Below are 7,259 nucleotides of genomic sequence, written 5' to 3'. Positions count from 1 at the left end.
AAATCTAGTTAATGAATACCTACTTAATTTTAATGAATCATGCTTAACAATGAGTTGAGCATGATTTGGTCTCGAACATATGAGCACAAACAATTTCAGAACATTTCACAAGAAGTCAACAGATTAATATTTGGTCAATTTGATCTTCTCCCTAACAATTAGGTCAAGACTTGTTACAAATTTTTATACATTTGACCAAGATTTGCAGGAGGTTTCAAAATTTTCATTGGATTTATCAAAACTGCAGTACGTAAACTTATATGAATTTTGCATTATGTCCTAACTTTGTAAAAACTTTGTCCAAGTTTATATATACCAATTTACAAAAAAATTCAAGTATTGATCTAATGCACCCCAGCCAACTTTTAAATACTTTATTTGTCTTGCACTATATATATGGTTTCAAGTCTAGTGAATATTCCAAAAGGTAGGTTATTGAAGATATGCACTTGAATAGCCCCTAATAATTTCATTGCCAGACTTCAGGCAAACAATCACACATTTTTCAACATAAATAGAACACAACAGAACTAATATTCTAATCTAAATAAAGGAGGATGAAGCAAGTAAAAATGATTTGATAAAATTTTCCAATGCATGGATTAAAAAGAATTAATTCTGTTCCAATTTATTATATATACATGAGTAAGATGGGATGAAATGAGGGGAAAACCACAATCTATCCTGAGCGCCTGAAAGCAACTGTAGCACATTGACAGGATCACTACAGATAGAACTGCAGAGCCTGAGAGGAACAACACAGTTTTTTACAATTTAAGTCAAATATGATGTTTTAATTAGTATCCTACAACTAGTACATTTTATACATATATAGTATAGATTTACCTTATATTTATTGTCATGAATAAAGAGGAATATTCATTTAATCAAAGCTACCTCTATGGTTTCATGTAAAAGACGTCAGAATCTTTACAATTCCATTTAGTGATGATATTTTGTGAGTCATGGCCAAAATTAATTAGGATACGTATAACAGATATTTAGGATTCATTTAGTGGAAAGAATTTTTTATGATTAAACCATTTTTATAACAATTGAAATCTTCCTCAATTCTTTTTTCAAAGATGTAAATACGTAGCTATGACAGTAACCTTCACTAATAGTTCAAACTGAAACTTTTGGAATTCCTAGTTGAATTCTCAGTTTTAAACAAACTTTTGCTATTTACTGGCAAGCTTTTCCAGAAAATTGTTCGGGCATGGTTCTACCTACACCAATATTTACATATGCTTTCACAAACTTGCTTGGCTGGCCAATTGTCCACTTGATTTGAAGCCAATATTCAAGCCAACCGATACATCAATGTCACCATTCTAATTTTTAAACATCTCCCTCATATTGACTTACATTTTGATTTAATCCATCACATTCACCAAAAGCTTTGATCAAGGAATAGATCATCATATATTCACTGCAATGTTAATCTAATAACAATTTTAAGACTTCTATTTACCTTCTGTTAGCAATACTTATGTTTATTGGTTTAAGCAATGACTTGTTTAGCTTTTGTAACTTTTGATTCTGGTTAGATGAATTTTAAACATTGAAACGCAGTGACTTTTCAACTCAATTTAAATTTTGAGATAAGCAATTTCACTTTGAATTTATGTACAATATCTTCTTGCTAAATGGGTTTTAGTCACACATGGTTTTTACCCAAATCATGAAAATCATTACAAAGCTATACAATGAGATTTTTCTAGCAATGGAAATATCCATTACAAAAATATATGCTGAAATGCACGCCAAAAAATAATCTTCAGGTTTTGTTGGTGAATAATTTTTTAATCAGTTTCTCTGATATGAAGATATTTCTCCTGTGCATTTGATGATATGTGATAATTTCTAGTTCATAAATACTATTGTGCAAAATGTGCATCAGCATACACTGGTTTGACATTCCCCACTTCATTTAACTGTACACTTTCACACAAAGTGATGTAATGTCTTTGTATCATATGGCAATTTAAACATTTTTGGTTCATATAATAGTAAAGAATCTTAACCAGACTACTGCCTCTGGTACAGTGGTAGTACTCCTGTATTTCAGACAACTAAAGATAAAAACTTTTGTCCCAATCAGGGATAAAAATTGGGACAATTTTTGAAATCTGGGACAATACTAATATGAGATGTCCTAAAACCAAATATGAACTATAAAATTTCCTTGTATATACATTTCATTAACAATTTCATCATTGCAAATGCTTCATTATGCAAAATGATACTGCTTAATTCCATTTCTTGAACATGAGTGATATTGAAGGGCCAGAGAGAGCCTGCTTTTACTCATCAATACAGCCAACTCTCAAGGTGCATTTCAAAGTTTCCAGTTGTAACAGCCACATTGTCTGCTTAATATCATAAGTAGCAGGGTAGTGTTCAGATTTCAGAGGCTAACAGTAAATGGCGGTCAGTAGCTCAGTAGCTGTTCATGCAGCCAACCAATGGTTGCTTACTTGGATGTGAATGACGACAGCTAAGATTTTTATCAAATATCATGTAGCAGCTCACTTGTATCTAACTTGTATGCCTAATCTCTTTCAATTTTTTATCAATCTTTTTTACTCTTGCCATTTTATGATAGCGCAATAAGCATATTCATCAACAATGGCTACATTGAAAAATTTTTGTTCATTTCTAAATAATGCTAAAAATATCTCATTCACTGAGTAGAAACATTTTAGTTTTTTACTCTAAATCGTTTTTTATTCGTTGTCATGTTAGAGTTCAAAAAAACGAGTGCGATGGCAAACTCCAGCATGTCGTAGTCGTCAGCGTAGGACGCACGGGACAAATCAGATTATCTGCGCCGCCTCACGACACGTTTTCAGCGACACCAGCAGCGCGGCGGCCATGACAGTTGGTCACAACAATCGCGGCTTAGAAATACTTGGAAGTATGAAAATACTTCCTTTGAAATAAAAGGAATTATGAAGGTGTGGGGGGTGCAGTAATACCTTTATTACTGCAGGTGGTGCAGAGAGTATGTGGAAATAAGTCAAATAACTAGGTATTATATGTGTCCATTTTACATGACCTCGTTCATGGGGATGCCAATGTGTCACGCATCGAAGGATCGATGTCATTAAGAGTGCTATTATAAACAAGTCGATCAGAATTCCTTGAATTTAGCCGTTAGGCTCCAAAACGTGGAACAACAAGTATCCAGACTCTATGTCAGATGATTATCGTCGGAACCCGGCTGCTGCATTGACCTATTTTAGTTGTATTACTCAGATATCTATAGTTTACAATATAAAAACCAACAAATACGAAATCTCATGAACAGAATTGTTATTAAAGTGAAATTCCGATTTATACCTTCTAATGAAATGATAATCAATACAAACATAACGGCAAAATATTTTTTTTATCAAAAACAAATTTTTATGGGTAAAAAAATTATTTTACAACATGGGAATCCCGCATCACCACCATTATCTATTAAGATTACCCACGGTATCATGAGCATTTCAAGTCTTCATAACTTCGGAATTAATTTTTATATATAAACATATTTCATGAGAGAATATTCAGATGAAAATAACAGAAATGCCTCATGAACGGAGCTCGCAGCCGAGTAACATCAGATTAGTTCTGTTTTTCATCACCAGGAGCGATAGTCGACGAAGAATTCAGTCTATAATGTAAATCCACACATTTTTGTTCGCTTAGTGAATCCATTGAAGTTAAAAATTCCAGAAGTGAAAATGTTCCTGAGGTTTGCTACTCTCCATGCCCAGGATCACATAAAGATTAAATAACGAAGAGAGTTTTCCCTCATCTAAATCAGGGCACAGATGTCGGTGCGATGTATTAAACAAAAGATGAATATACGTTTTTTTTAATATGAAACGAAAGTGAAGGCAACAAAGCACAAGCCAACAACGCCAATGCAGTGGAAATATTGACATTAATAATGATAATACTGGTCTCTGGACACTGCACGAGACACTTGCAGGTCTCTGGACACTGCACGAGACACTTGCAGGTCTCTGACATGTAAACGATCCTAGCGCCAGCGGCAGCTCGTGGAACTTATTTTACGGACACGCCTTGTACATGGTTTACCAATGTTTTTGACGCGTGGGCCCTCGATAGAAACCAGCTGGGACCAGCATGCGGCTGTCATGTTGAGGCAACCCAAAATGAAGATGTTTATGACGTAAGATGGATCTATAGGCCCATGAATAAAACCATGTTGGGCCAATTAAAGACAACCATGTAGCCAATATGTAGCAGGCACATGGTTTTGTCATGTAGAAGCTATGTTGGCTCTATGTAGAAATCGTGTGATTTCAACATTGCCTAGCTGGGCAGAATTTTCACAAAAACCATGAGGCTGCTATATGTCACTTTCACATGTGGCCAATATTGTTACGACACCTTGGGCCAACATGGGCCCCTTCAAAAATTGTTACTAGGGCAGGAACATGAAGGAAAGGCTCTCCCTGCAACAGAGCTTTGCACCCAACAGCTTGAGTGCCGCTGTCACTGCCCTGAAGTCTTCCAGCGCCCTTATGGTAGCTTTAAAACAAATGGCTGCTGATATACCTTTGTAATGGCAATCAGGCCTCAACAAGCAAGAGACGCCGGCCTTCTTGCATTTTCACACCACCCTAAATAACTGCAACAACTGCCATCTTCGAGAGACCACGAGCAGCTGATGCCCTCTTCCTTGGTGGCAATGGGGGCCATAGATCCACTAATCAATCTACTTAGCCTGACCCTTTTGTCATAGAAGTAATTGCACTTGCTTCTTCAGTGTTGCTCCCTACATCCACATAAGCCTTCACACGTGCATCTTCAAAGGTTTTCTGATGGGTGCCTGGTGAGTGGTAATTGAATGCTGCTTACACATGCGCTTTTATATTCAAATATAATTACATTTAGGCCATTGAAGTTAATTTTTCCGTTGAATGCTTGCGAAAAATATGATATTTCAATTCCCCTTTGCGGTGAATTCATTATCACTTTCAGGTCACTGAATAGGTTTTTCTGTTGAATGCTTTCTGCGGAAATGTTTTTTCAAGGTCCCTTTTGTAGTGCAAGCATAATCACACTCGCAGCACTGAAGATGTTTTTCTGTTGAATGCTTTCTGAGAAAATGTTTCTTTAAGTCATATTTTGTGGAGCAAGCATAATCACACTCGCAGCACTCTATAGGTTTTCCTTTTGAATATCTGTGACGAAAATGTCTTTTCAAGTCACTTTTTCTACTGCAACCATAATCGCACACTGAGCACTGAATAGGTTTTTCCATTGAATGTCTGTACATAAAATGAATTTTCAAACACTCGTTGTGTTGCAAGCATAATCACACTCTGAGCACTGAAAAGGTTTTTCTGTTGAATGTTTTCTGAGAAAATGTTTCTTTAAGTCATCTTTTGTTGAGCAAGCATAATCACACTCGGAGCACTGAATAGGTTTTTCTGTTGAATGTTTTCTGAGAAAATGTTTCTTTAAGTCATTTTTTTGTGGAGTCAGCATAATCACACGTAGAGCACTGAAAAGATTTTTCTGTTGAATGTCTGTGAAGAAAATGACTTTTCAAGTCACATTTTCTTGTGCAAGCATAATCACACTCAGAACACCGAATGGGTTCTTCTGCTATATGCCTTGCAAAAAAATGTTTTTTGAAGTTTCTTCTGTCATCAGAAGTGTAATCACACTCTGAGCAGCAAAACCTCTTCATCGATGAAGGCTTAAAAAGGCAACGCTTGTGCAGGTTTTCTTTGCAACCACCAGCAGCTGCAGGCACCAATCCACGCTGGGAAGACGCGCGCCTCGTGCGCTGCTTGGAGCTGGACGCCCCAGAGACGTCGGCGTCGCCAGCAGCGTCTCCTGATTCTGGTGCTGACACACCAATGCTGCACTAAAAATACAAATAGAGCAATAAAATCTGTAGAAATACTCTATATTCTTTGAAATAGAGTACATAAACTCTCTAGTAACAAACTATATAGGTACTATTTTTATAACAGCCAGATGAAACATTTATTTCAACAGATCTTGAAAATTATAGCTACGCTAATATCTATATAAATTGACTTGTACAGAATTGGATCTGATTCATGCAAGGATAACTCAGAATAAATCATTTGTTTCAGAAAATAAATGAGTTACAATTATCTGGCTCCAAATAAGGCCATTAATTTTGGCTATGCAAATTGTAGCATGGATGAAACCATGTTGCCAACTTTTACCAATGTAAATTTAGAAACAGTGATGTGTTAGTTTGAAAACTGATTGATAGAGACACTGTTATAAAACTGATCACTGTCACTGATTTTGCCACTGTTTTAAAAGATTCATTTCAACAGGATAATCTTACACTTTTTGCACAAAAATACTTTTCTCAGAATTTTTGAGGTGAATGCTAATAAGAATATTTAAAATAAATTTCACTGCTGAAATGTGGATGCTGTAATTATTAAGCAGACCATGGAAAGCTTTAAGATCCAAGAACTATTACTGGGAATCCAAGCAAAACAGCTTCCATTGTGGTGGAGGCTGTATTACTCCATAATCAATACAGCCCATTCTTTGTGGCATTGATTACCCATTACATCCTTTCTTTATTGTTGTCTCAGACACTTAGGTGAATGAGAATGTTATCTTTAATTCAACAGACTCAAGACAGCTTTCCTCATTTTCTTACTCTGCCTAGATGATTTGATCTACAATTTTATCCTTAACTGGGGGAAATCAGAATTATTTCTAATTATTATTTTCGAAGATTGAAAATCATCAGATTTTACTTGCACAATTTACAATGATGAGGAATACAGCATGTATTTCACGTATCATTAGCAGTGTTGGTTACACTTCTGCTAATCCGCTAACCGCTAATTAGTGAAACTAACTTTTTATTCATCAGATTAGCTGTTGTTGTTGTTGTTGACCCTCCCCGCCTCGCTTCATTGCGCGAGGCGGGGCCTAGACCCAGTTCTGGGGCCAGCCAAGTCGGTCGCCCCAGCGGGCCAGCAGCCCTGCAGCGTTTACGGGGTCCGACCAAAGGTCACCCACCGACAGGGATGTGGGCATTTCAGTGCAGGAGAAAAGATGAATGGTGTCGTGCGTGTTGGACAGACAGAGTGGGCAAAGTGGAGAAGGGTGTGTGGCAGGGTCTATTTTATTTAGATATGAGAGAAGTAGCGGTGATTTACTGCTAGCTTTCCCAAGTCTTACCACATTTTGTCGACTGTGCCACCTCCCCACCGTCAGCTGCTCCA

Source organism: Hyalella azteca, unplaced genomic scaffold (assembly GCF_000764305.2).
Source record: "Hyalella azteca isolate HAZT.00-mixed unplaced genomic scaffold, Hazt_2.0.2 contig1683, whole genome shotgun sequence".
In the NCBI taxonomy this organism is placed as follows: domain Eukaryota; kingdom Metazoa; phylum Arthropoda; class Malacostraca; order Amphipoda; family Hyalellidae; genus Hyalella; species Hyalella azteca.
This window is presented reverse-complemented; position numbering follows the sequence as displayed.